Below are 13366 nucleotides of genomic sequence, written 5' to 3'. Positions count from 1 at the left end.
CATAAAGAACAACAGGCCAGACGGAATCAATTAAAACTGTCAGATCGAATTTTGCTGCTTGGTTCCATGTTTGAGCAGTCTGAGGTTGCGCCTCAGTATTCGTTTATTGTTGCTGCAGCTCATTCACGGACTCCCCACAGTCCCGGAAGGAAATGTTACACATTATGTGCCTTGTTATTGATATCCCACTGCTAAAGGAAGAGATGAGGAGAGAGAGAGATCCAGGGGGTTTACAGGGCGAGTCGGCTGCAATTAGAAAATAAAAAGGATTCATTATCCAGCTAGGTTTGGTTGTGGTAAAGTTAAAAGAGTGGTGATGGGTAAAAAAAAAAAAAAAAGGAGGAAATTAGAGCGAAAACTTCACCGGATGAAGGATGGTCAGTGTCTCACAGTGCCTGTTTACAGATGCATGTATTCCCCTCATGTAATTTTGCAGGGAGGATGCAGAGGAGTGACTTTCTCATCCTATACACTGCGACTATGAAAGGAAATGCTTCACTTTGAGCCTCTTGCACATTCACATTCTTGCACACACAGACTCTCTCTTCCCCGCTTCCCCACAAAACGCACAGCTCCCAACAATCCCTGACTTGCAGGGCTGAGCTGGCGCACGACCACTACGCCTCTGGGTGCAGCACCTCTGAGCAGCTCACACTCAGTCTGCGTGACACCCATGACGAAGACACCAGACCACCGAGGCACCTGCACCGACTGGGTTTATATTATGTCCAACATCCGAGGAGGGAGAAATGCTCTTTGGCCTGCTGTGCTGCTGTAACCCTCCACCACCACCTCTGCCCTCTACCCCCCAACCATCATCACCACCATCTTCCCGATTATAGAATTTCCCATAGATCCTCTACCATCTGCTAGATTATAGATTTCTCTCTTCCTTTATAGAGGGCAGGGCCCCTCAGGGAGGATCAGCGGTAAAAAGGGTGAAAGAGTGCCTGAGGCACAGCCATGGTTGTGGATGAGATTACATTTTCTATTTCTGCCTGCTAAAGGGGGGCTGCTGTGATGAATACAGAGAGTTGTTACCATTTAATATCAACTGGCTCCCCTGCAAACTCAAATTATACACAATCAATTGTGACAGAAGGGTACACGTGTGACAAATAACCTGCCACATTCTCTGCATCATTTCACTTCATCACCCATCAATTCACCCCAAAACCCAGCAGCCCATTTGGGAATCAATCATGTTATGAAAGTGAGTGATTCTGTGGAGAAAAGGGTTTTAAAAGCTTCCTGGCTCCGCCGCTGCAGCTTGTACATTTCTGCGGTCTTTTGTGATCGGACCAAAACGTGAATTAAATGCTATTCTGAGGTCACTCGTGTCCTTGACCACATGTGTTAAGTGTCGAGCATTGTTTGAGCAAACTAAATAACAGCTCCTCGGGAACACAATGAAACAGATACGTAAACACAACACTACTTCCTGCCCTCATTTTTCTTGCCTGTCCGTGTGAAATTGAACAAATATTTGCTCGTTCGAACCAAAACAATCGCCACCCCCCCCCCGCTCTCATAAAGGGAGGAAAAAAAAAAAAAGAAAAGGCCGAGGCTCCACCTGTGTATCGCCCCCACATAGGAAACTGCAGATCGTGCGGCTGTCTTCTTTTCTGAAACAGAGACAATAGTTCAGACCAGTCTCCATGTCACTCAGGCCTACAGGCTCCACAGAGCCACAGAGTCCAGTTAGTAGAGATGTGATTAATTATACATACATTGATAGAAACAACATTCATTATTCATGAGCTTCTCAACGTCAAAGCTATTTCCCTCCCTTTCAGCATGATGAAAAGATTTTAAATAATAGGCCCCCTCTGCAGACGTCTGCATTCCAGCGGAGTCGGCTGACGCTAAAGAGGCTTAAGTCAGAGCTGTTGTCTTACCCAGGAATCACTGCTCAGGACCAACGTGTTTCGAACTGTTGGTGGCTGTGTGGGTTCCGGGGGCCGGTGTTTTCTGTTTTGTCTTTGTCTTGAGAGACATGGCTGGTGCTTTTAAAGCCCTTCAGATGGAGCTATGGCGTCCAATTAGAATGAATAGGCGTCTACGGTGTCACCAGGCGCACAAGGCTGGATAGAGTTACGTTTAACACCTGTTCAGCTGCTCACGTCTTCATGCGCTTTCAGACTTATTCTATCTTCAAGTCAAGAGAGGAGAAAAAAAAGCAGAGTATCTCTATGAGATTACCATTCATGGTTTTTACATAGTAAAAAGGGGGGGAGGGAGGAAAAAGACTTGACTATCTGCGCCGTTTCCTTAAAGAAATCGGCTTACTTTTCTTAAAGCCCATGGAGCCTAATCAAACTCAAATAGCAGGAACTTCCCCTTTAGGCAAGTCTTGAGGGATTTTCTTTAATTTGGATGTCAGACTGAAAAGTTTTCACACTCCTCTCATCCAAAAATCCGTTAATGTGCATATGGCGCCACATGAGAGAGGTAGGTGGTGACTTTTTTTCTTTACTCCGGAAACGTTGGAAGGGTGAGCGTCTAATCCAGGTACACTTTGTGGTTTCTGCTCCGTCTGGGAATCGGCACTACAAACATGTGTTCTGAGCAGTACTAGATATTACTAGATAGCATTTTCCTCTTCTCAGTTGTGCCCTATATTAGCCAGTGTCGAGAGGGAAGGGGGGGGCAAGCTAAATGAGAGCACAAGGAATTCCCAGAGGTCTCCCCCACCTCCCCTGGGCCGGGCCTTAAAATAAACATTCAGAAACACTGCAGATTATGTAAACACGTTCCCCTTTAAATGCTTACATGAGAGCAGTGACTGAGTAAACAGCGCAACTTCGAGTCACTTTTGAAAATCAGTAAACTTAGAATGAATTTTTGATTAACTCTAATACACACGAGGACGCCAGAAAATCTCTGAATCTGCGAGAGGAGAGCCGATCGCCTCGCGCTCGACAACATGGTGGAGCACGGTATATTTTCTCTTAGCGGGCTTTAACGATGGCTGCCAGTCACATCGGTGTTTGCTATAGTCTCTCTCTCTCTCTCTCTCTCTCTGCCTCCCTCTCTCTTTTTCTCTCGCTCACTGTGACAAGGCATCTTTCCAGACATTTTAGTTGGATGGAGATTTGCAGCAGCTCATTACAGACTGGGAGGCTCTGTGAGCGGATGCAGTCACTCGGAGATGGATTGAGTGGGTCTGTTTATTGACATGCCTTAATCTGACACTGGGTAAAGGGAATGAGTCACCGCCTCCAGACACACTACCACATCACAGCCACTCCAGCAAATAGGGAGCCAGCGCCCAGGATACAAGTGGAACTTCATCAGCGCTCATTAATCCAACTACCTCAGGCCACTCGCTCAAACAAACCATGTTTACACTGCGCGTTGGCTGGATGGAGGGGTGATGGAGCTTTTCAAAGGGCATGTGTGCAGGTGCTCGGATCCGCAACGCACACACACACACAAACATGTACTCCAGACTCCAGCTCATCAAAAAAAGCCCGCCGCCCTCCTAACCCACAACCTCCCAAAACATAATATCAGTGTGCACCAGCTGCTGAATCTCAGTCGACGCACTTTGTCTCGCAAATAAGAGCCGGTGCTCAGATCAGGGGTAGACAATCGGGCTCGATGCCAAAGTACGTATCATAGAAAGGAGCTTTTTATTAAACAGATGGGCATACGAGATCTTTTAGGTTGCGTCACAACAAAGCTACTCCTATCAGTGAAGCCTAGTTAGCTTTTTGATCCTGTTTGCCGGTGCTTCAATGTGAAGCACATCTGCTGGTAATATTTAGGACGGTCTTTCGAGGCAGCTGTCAGCACCGGGATTGACAGCAGAGTATTAGCTGCTTGCACATCACCAACGCATCTGTAAATCCAGCTTGTTAACAGGACAGTGACAGGCTGCCATCAGGGCACAGGCGGAACAAAACAACAACCAACATTATGTGGTCCGATGCTACTGTTTGGCTCCCATTACGGCGCCGTTTAGCGAGAGATGCGAACATGTGAGTCCTCTGCATTTTACATTCGAGTGTAAATTTGCTAAAAAATTCCAGATCGAGAAACGTGTGAAATGTGTAAGCCGGTCGCAAACAACAAGAAATCTATCTTGAGGAAATGCACACATGCAGACACGAGCAAGCAAAAAGGGAACAGACACTGTGTAGAGTCGGAAAGGGAAGAACACGACACAAATTTACAGTAAAACACACAAGTTCCTACACAAACACGCACACATGCGGTCGCAGTGGGATAGAAAAAGTGTGAGCGGGGGGCCTGCTGTCGCCTCCGTCAGGGACTGGGAGCCTAGCAGCTTGAGAGCAGGGCGAGCGGAGAGGGGGCCAGATGCAGCGGCTTGACCCACTCATTCGTGAGGGAGGGGGGTTTGTTTCGCCAGCTGAAACACACAGGGATTAGCCGCTCTGACTTCATTTAATTTAATTTGTATTAGCGCCGTCTTTGGGGGCAAACATCGTTTTTCACTGCGGGGGGATACGCGGGGTCATGGAAAACAGCAACAGACGGTGGATCTCTGCCTCCTACCCCTGCAGTGGATCCACAGGGGAAGGCAAGGCACTGTATTCCCAGACCTCAGTCACACACACACACACACACACACACACACATAAGCACACTCGACTCGAGCAGATATCTTGTTTCCCCCTAATTATGTCTATATTATGAAGTCAAATCTATCCCATTGAACTGCATCTTAGAACCCAGCATCCACCTTTCCACAGCTTGATTTCTTGAAATGAATACCTTGAATCCTTTTGTTCTGCCACCATAAACAACATGTAGTAATTTTCTGTGCTTATCAGAGCTCGGCTCTGCGCACTTGTGTGTGTGTGTGTGTGTGTTTGCGTGTGCGTTACACTAAGCTGTTATCTACCAAGAACATATCTTAGGGGTGGATGTTTATCTCTGCTGATGCAGATTGGAGTCCTCTTTGTCTCAGTGCAGTGGTACATAATATTATTTGTCTTTTGTTTTTTTTTCCCCGTCGTTTATTTCTCCGAGGCTGATACAGTTTGATATCCTATAGCAGAGAAATCCTTTTAGTTACCGCCGGGCATCTAATGTGCTTTTACTTGTAATCTGGGAATTTAATAAATGAAAAGGAGAAGGAAAAAAAATTCTCCGCACAATCGAATAATTCAACTCCCAATTGTATCCTGTGGAACATGACTTACACTTTGAAGCAGCAGAGGAGGGGAAACAACTGCAGTGAGTGAGCGAGTACCGAACATGCCTCCTCACAATCTACTATAGCTTTGTGAGAAAAATATGGCAGCGATCAGCCATGAAGCCTGCTGTAGCCAAAAGCCTGCGGTCATACCAAAGCGTCCTTTCTGTCTTGTGCAGGTGACACAGTCTGAGAGAAAGCTAATGTGCCGTGCACTGGGATAAGCACTTTTATTACAAAAACATCCAGAAACATAAAGAAAAGAATGTGGGAGCTGCAAAAAAGCATTGCTTTGTCTCTGCTAGACAGAGAGGACTGTACTGCTGGAGCCTGCACAGACTATCAGGCGCTCACTAGCAATCGTTTTTTTTTTTTTTTTTTTTTTTCTTCTCTCCCTCTCTCCCTCAGCCCCTATCAAAAGATGTTACTGTGTAAAATGTCAAAGAAAAAAGAGGCAAGAGAAGTAATCTCCTTCTCCTTTTTGATCGCAAGTGGAATAATTGGAACCCTCTTAGGCTCATTACATGAGTTGCCCGCCAGCCAAAAGACGGCTCCAACTGCCCCTCTTCATTCATGTTGGAGCTTTGAAAAATATCGCTTCCTCTAGTAACAACTCTTTATGAGATGCAATGACTAGAGGTCCTGGTACCTACACTAACGGATAATCCTACAATGCCTTTGAAAATATATCTTTCAGCTACCACTGTCAAATATCGATTCAGAGCACTGGGGAGGAAACGGCAACAATCTGGCTCAGTAATAATGTCATTATGCATATTGCACAGCACCCCTCACCCTCGCTCTCTCTTTTTTTTTTTTTTGGCAATGCCGTTCCTCTCAATTACATAAGGTATTGCATACGTGTAGCGAGTTCATTTGGGTCCCTATTACCCAAAAACCTGGTCTTCATTGTTATTACAACTGTGCTTGTAATTATTGTGACTCTAATTACTATTACTGTATTACCCAAATTAACCTTATTCTGGGTTTAGATCACCCGTGCTGATGGTAGCCAAGACATGTCTATGAAGAATGGCACCAATGTCCCTTCAGATAAATCCAGTATAATTAGCTGTGTGCCTTACAGGGCCTGTGTGATGGTAATAATTAGAGCTACTGTAGCAAAGGTCATGCAAAACAATTTAGAGAGGATGCCGGCTGCATGGGTAATAGAGAGAGAGAGGGGGGGGGAGCGACAAGAGGGAGGAGAGAGCCGGGATGAAGGAGGAGACTCCTCTGGCTTTTTTTCCGTCTTTCAGAGATGGAAGAAGTATGGCTGCTACTTTCACTCTGCACTCGCTTCGTTTTTAAGCAATGCTCTCAAAAATAATAGAAATTGAAAACCCATTTTAATGGCAGGTAGACTGCCAGCTAACGCAGTTTAAATGGATCCGTGATTAGATTTGAGGAAAGTGCTACAGGGTGTATCTGTGAACTGGTATCAGCTGCAATCGATTTGCTGCCTTTGAGGTGTGATAGCTGCCCCTGCTGTTGCATCTGTTCATTAGCTGGAGTTTAATGTGTTTATGCTTTGCCCCTTAGTTATCGTTATTAATCGTGCGTGTGCGTGAGCGACAGAGAAGAGCGAGAGAGAGCGAGAGATGTGACGCTTCACCCAAGTGCACAGGTTAATGAGCAGAGTCAAAAATGTTGACACCGAGGTAAACAAGTACTCACACTGCGGCGCTTCTATTTCTACGCTCCCCCGTGTGGCTGTGCAACTCCCAGATTGCTCCTAAGATGAGAGCTCAAGGTTCGCAGCCCGGCACCGCCAGGGATTCGCTCTGCTCCCTCGCCTCGCTTCTATCACACCCTGATGAGATAAGTAACAGCCTCACCCTCAAATATAGCATCTCAAACAACACATATGCCTGTGTGTGCTAGATTGGTCCATATTCCCCGTTGCAATACTGACACCCACCCACCCCTCCCAGCTCCCAACAACACGTCATTAGCAGTGACTGATACAAACAGCCCTGACCTGGTAGCACAAACCCTTTTTTCTACGGCTACAGCCTCAGTTTGCCGATCATCATCTGAGCCATGTAGCAGCTGCTTCAGTGTTTTGACACATTTAGCTCATTTATTAGAAACGAAGTACTTCATATTGATCACCAAATTGATTGTTCGTGTTCTAGGTTTCTGAGTGGGTTTTCCCGCCCTCTAGGCAGCTCATAGTTTGCATTCGTTTCAGTGCAACATTATAGATATAGTTGGACATTCTGGGAAATGGATAAGAAGATTGATGCCACTTATACCTTGGCCAGCAGACAGTTAGCTCTGCTTAGCATCAAGGGGGAACAGCTAGGCAAAAAGCCACCAGCAGAAGCTATTAATAAACATGTTGTAGGTGGTTTGTTTTAAAGGATAAGTTCGCCCAAAAATGAAAATTCAGTCATCATCTACTCACCCCTGTGCCGATGGAAGTCATGTGAAGTTCCCGTAGTCCACAAAACATTTCTGGAGCTTCACAGCATGCTCATAAACAACTGAAGTAGATGGCGTCTTGTTTTGAATGAAAACAAAACATAAAATGGCTCCATACAGCTCGTCCGGTGTAATCAAAGTCTCTGCAAGCCCAAATCGCTTTTAGCTTAGCAGCTACATAGGAGATTTCAGCTTTAAAAACAGTTACAAATAAAGTCTTTTCAAATCAGTTTGAGGCATCCGGAGACTTGGTTTGTGCCAGACAGGATGGACGCATTTAATTTTTGATTTTTTTTTCTTACATTTTAGAAGAATTCTCCATCTATTTCAGTTGTTTAGGAGAACCTGCAACGCTGTCTTGCTGTGAAGCTCGAGAAACTTCACCCGACTTTCCACCAGCATGGGGTGAGTAGATAATGACTGAATTTTCATGTTTGGGCGAACTTATCCTTTAATCAGTGCAAAACCCGAAGTCCAAAAACAACAAGCTGAGGTTTTAATGAGAGTTATGTGCAGCGCTGTCTTTGCCGGGAGACTCCGCGTTTGGAAACTCACAGTGACAACAACACAACAAAAAAATCTCAAACCGTTCCTTTGAATAAATAAAAGGAGATTAAAACAATATTTTGTTGCTTTAATGGTCACGTGTCACAGTGATTATTAGAGTAATGCTCGCCGCAGCATTTGGATTTCCTGCTCTCCATAGAAAATGAATAGAATCTGTCACAGCGTCCACTCTGTGTCCTCAGCACCACTGGCACTGACTGAAGATGAGTTATCTTTATTACTATCTTTATTTTATGAACACGGAAATAATATTAAATGAAGCCATATTGCAAGTTTCTGTCATCAGTTTATTTCTAATGGATGATTTCTGATATTCCGATGGTCCAACTCCAACACAGCACAAAAAAAACAGGCTGGAGGTGCCGTTGTGTCAAACAGTTGATGAACGGTTATGTGGAAATGATTAAAGGCGACCAGTACTGCACCCATAAACCACCGCTGGACTTCTGATTTAGCTGCTTTACTCAGTTTGACCCTGTAAACTTCCGGATGATAATCACTGCGGTGGGAGCAGAGGCATGTGATGTGATCCATATGCCTCTGTGACTGCGCGGGTTTAAAAACTGTAAATTGTGATTATCATTGATCTCAGTCATCAGATGCCTAATCTCTTTGACTCATATCTACACTGGCCACATTGGGTGACGACGCACTGTCCTCCCCCACATCTAAAGTCCCAAACAAGTGTTGAGGGAAGCAGTGATAAGCAGGTCCTTATCCTTTTAAAGACACTCCCGTAATCCAACAGTGGTGGGGAGAGGGAGGGGGCTTCAGCTTTAAGGGATTTAGTCTGGATTATAGCTAGTCCTCCAAATTAAACCAAAAGTCAGCTTTCTGCAGTTGCTCATGCAAGCTGGCGACTGGCTTGTTACCAGCGCGACTAACAAGGAAACAGTGGAGGTGTATAATTAGAAAACACTCTCGTTCAGCCACCAGGCGAACAAACGTAGGTGATGCAGCAGCGAAACGCGACCGACACTGAATATTCTGCCTTTCTCTCCCTTTCCACATCCCGTCTGACCTCATGTGAACACACTCAAAATGTCTTCCGTGCTGTGTACCTGACTCTCGCTGCCAACCAGCTTAGCCACAGACAAGCTCCTCAGCCAGGGCAAGGCTGCTCTGTCCCCACTGATGCTGCTTCCCACAGCAAAACAAGGCCAAATCTGGGGCTTAGAGGCTAAAATAATCATTACTGGGTAGCGAACAAATGAAAAGTCAGAACACTACTCCCATGTCTGTACTCCCCTACCACCCTTGGTATTTTGTCCGCTGTCCTATCGCACACAAACAAAAAGGGGGCAGCCACACATTAGCATTTAGGATGGAAAGCATTTTGGCCTGATGATGCTTACTGAGAGAAAAACAAAGCTAAGACTGGATATTGGAACAATTTATTCTAGGGAAATATACATTTTCGCACCAACAGTTTATGGGGAAATATGCTTATTCAGATTTAGAAGAGTATATAGATGCAACTCTCCTATCTTTGCATTAAATATGAAGTTAGAATGGTTATCTTAGCTTAGCATAGCAAGGAGGAAACAGCTAGCCTGGCTCTGTCCAAAGACAAAAAAAAATCTGCATACCAGCACAGTTTAAAGGTGCAATATGTAAGAATTTTAGTTGAATCCTATTAGAAATTAACTCGTTCTTTTTACCAGAATATGAAGAAATAACAGTTTTGATGTTATGATGTTGGTACATTGTGTTGCAGGGATATCTACTGAAGTTAGCATGCTAACCAGCTAGCCCTGTCCCCTCCCAGTCCATAGCTCCTGTGCTAGCGCTGTAAACACCAACACTCCTCTGGTGCTCCAAGCTCCCAGTCCAGACCACTAGATGCACGGCTAAAAGCTAAAGGTACATTTAGTGGCAGTTAGCTGTTACTCTGGTGAAAAGCTGACCTCTCTTTGTTTTGAGTCATTTAATTCAACAGACGATCAATTCTAAGATATTGCACCTTTAAGTTCACTAATTAACACACTGAATGTTGTTTGTGACAATCCATACAGAAAATGGAGAAGCTCAATGAAAAGTCATTGATTCTGGACGATAGATTCTGATATTGTATGGACAAGTATAACTCTCCTCATGTAACCCACAGCAAGCATTGACAAAAAGATCTGAATATTCCTTCAGAAGTCGAGAACAAGTTATCAACTGTTTCTTTTATGGGACTATTCAATCATTTTGTAAAGCTAACTCTTCTAAGCTAGGCTTAAAACATCCCGACTCCACCAACACAAACTCCCAAACCAGACTGCTAGCTGCATGGCTAAAAGAGCTCACTAGCTAACGGCAGCCAGTTAGCAACAGATAGCGGTTACTCTAGCGATATGCTGCCCCTATTTGTTTTGAATTTAACAAGTGGTAAATTCTTACATATTGCACCTTTAATTTCCTAAATGTCGTATTTCGTGATTTTAGTTTTGATCACTTAGATTAAATTCCAGTTAATGTTTCACAGAAAAGATTTGAAATACGTATTTTAACTAAACAGTGTGTGTGTGCATGCATACAGTGCATCGTATACTATGTTGTAGCATTAAAAGGTCCTTTCAACCTGCGCTGATTTAACAATCCTTGAGTTAGATAAGGGCACTCAAACTGCGCTCCGTAGTGGCCTTACTGCAGTGCTAAAAAACCTCTGTTGTTAAAGGACAAAGATTGAAGCAGTCTTCCGTTTAACAGGTAAAGATATTTGGCCTTCCCTTCTCACTCCCCATAAGACTGAACCTGGAACAGCTCTCAAACAGAGAGCAGGTACAGGAGAGTAATCTTGAACTAAGGAGGTTACTGGGGGAAAGTACTGAACTCAGAGCTCTGACAGAGGCCAAGTGCTTTTCATTCATTAACTTGGCCGCCTATGCTGTGGTATGTCAAATGGTGGACGTGAGGAGAAAGTCAAAACTGACGTCCCATTGTGCTCCACAGCCAGACACCGACTGAACCCCCGAATATTGTTTTCTGATGCCATAAGAGAGCACAAAGAGGCGGGCGAGGTCGTTATCAATTCCCTTGCAAGGCAATCATAACTATTATCATTAGCAGTGTTTTCATCCTCTGAGCTCAGCCCAGAGCAGATATCTAATCTTTTCCCTGACACACATTCTTGTCTTTCCAACTTGACCTGGTATCACTCGAGCAAAGAAATGGTGTCCTGCCTCCCTAGAAACCAGATATGGGCGTAAATAACAGGCCCTTTTCTGAAAAAGCCCTAATCCCAGGAAAACAAACCTGACTGAAACGGGGCCCACCTGAATTGCTTTCAGGAAAACTAGATAATCAAAATGCAAAACAGCCTTTGATAGAAAAATGAGCCGACTTCTAACAACAAATCCCCTTCACCTAACATCAGCAAATTCTCCACCTGAACTTTTATTTGTACGCCGTGTTTGGGCTTTTTAATGTAATCACACTGCATACGGCGCTCCATCAATGAGCTGGTCTGATTTATGTCAGCCTGAATCAGACTGACTGCCTAGAGCTTTACAGACATCATGAATGAGAAAAGGAGCCACACATTGAACACATTAGGGGTCCCACCATCTCCTCAGACAGGGGGACAATGGGCAGGGGGAGCGGAGATAAAGGAGGGGGATAACAGGGGTGAAGAAATGGTTGACGCTGATCGGGGCAGAGAAAAAGGGGGAGAATGGGAGGAAAGAAGCGAAGAGGCCCAAGACACTGGCCACACAGGGCAGAGGGAACGCGAGGGCTCTGAGAGGCCTATACTCGGTCATAGCCCATTAGGCTGGCTTGGTGAAAATGCTACAGCTCATTACATGCTCTGCCTCTGTTCTGTGGATGAACAATGCACAATTACGCTACCCTGCTGCTCCTCCAGCCATACCGCTGCATGCCTCTGAGGCGGCCGATATTGCTGCTATAGTGGCTCGCCTGCCAACAGCCTCTGTTGCTCATCAAACATCCCATACATGCGCTCCCTAATGCGCATCCAGGTTTATGTCTAGAAACAAAAGGCGTTGTATGAATTTGCAGAAAATGAAAGGAGGGGAGAAACAGGAAAGGCTGCTCCGCCACCGGAGCAAACAAAACAAAGGTATAATGCAGCGTTTGTGTGTGCAATACAATGACGATCGCTCCCTTTTGTCTGCTCTGCCTTCTTTAAGTTCTATAAAAAGGTAGACATGTGACAAAGGGATAATACTTTGGTTTACAGCTGAATTAAGTTTCTCAATGTAACGATTACGCTAACATCTCACAAAAATAAAGACCGTGAAGTGCGAGCAGACTACCTCGAAGGCGCCGTGACAATATCTGCAATGCAGCGAATAACTAAACTCAGGATTCATCTATCCACCAGCAAATTGGTTCACTTCAAGTCTTCCTCCCTTTTTTTTTTTTTATGCAATTATGCATGCAGTAGCTGACATTTAATCTGATGGGGGGGAAATGCTAACTAACATCCTCCTGCTCCCTCTTTGTTTTAGGCAAAAAACAGGACACTTGGAAAGGTCATTCTTCCCTGGTGTCAGAGCTGGAAAAGTTTCCGTTCACAGTGAGTATTGTTATTACGTTTCACAGGCGCCCTTCCCCCTCCCACCCCCATTTCCCTGTCGTTCAAAAAAGCACAGCATCAGCACTGAGGAGAAAGCCCTGGGAAACCTCCTAACAATGTGGCAACAAGTCTGGTAACCTGCAGTTCAACTTAGACAGGACAGTGACCCGAAAATTACTGATATCCATGAATTTTAATGAATGCCTTTTTCTCTCTGCACATTTGGATGAAATTAGCTTTTGGCGCGCTCAAATCATAACGGTCATTACTGGGGAAGTGTAATCATTTGTTCTCACTTTGTTTACGTGGTGGAAAACATTCTGGTTTGGTTGTTGCACAACAGATCTGGAAAAGAAAAAAAGAATAATTTCCCTAAAGACTGATTGCAAGTCTCTTGTTATTCTTATCTGCAAGGAGGGACACAAATATTCAAGAGTGTCAATGTTTTTCTTTCTGTGTAATAGCTTCTGTTTTAATATTATTCTTAAGCCAGAGGAACGGAGATGGGCACATTCCTCTTGACATATACTGGAAATGAGCAAAAAGTATTGTGAGCCTCCACAGCAAATAGATTTCACTCTTGGCCATAAAAAGCCTTCGGAGTTTGTATTTTTAAATATATAAGCTGACCTTTTCCATCCTATATATTAATGCAACTACAGGCGTTTTGCACACAGCCAGCA

At 44.6% G+C, this 13366-nt stretch overlaps 1 protein-coding gene across 1 annotated transcript in view; it reads right to left on the bottom strand.

Annotated features, from left to right (window-relative positions):
• pcdh19 (protocadherin 19) overlaps positions 1-13366 on the bottom strand; it is a 56022-nt gene that overhangs the window by 29903 nt on the left and 12753 nt on the right. The window lies entirely within an intron of this gene.

The sequence above is a fragment of the Pagrus major genome, chromosome 18 (genome assembly GCF_040436345.1).
Source record: "Pagrus major chromosome 18, Pma_NU_1.0".
In the NCBI taxonomy this organism is placed as follows: Eukaryota; Metazoa; Chordata; class Actinopteri; order Spariformes; family Sparidae; genus Pagrus; species Pagrus major.
The sequence above is the reverse complement of the archived record's forward strand: the minus strand, read 5'-3'. Positions and strand labels throughout refer to the sequence as shown.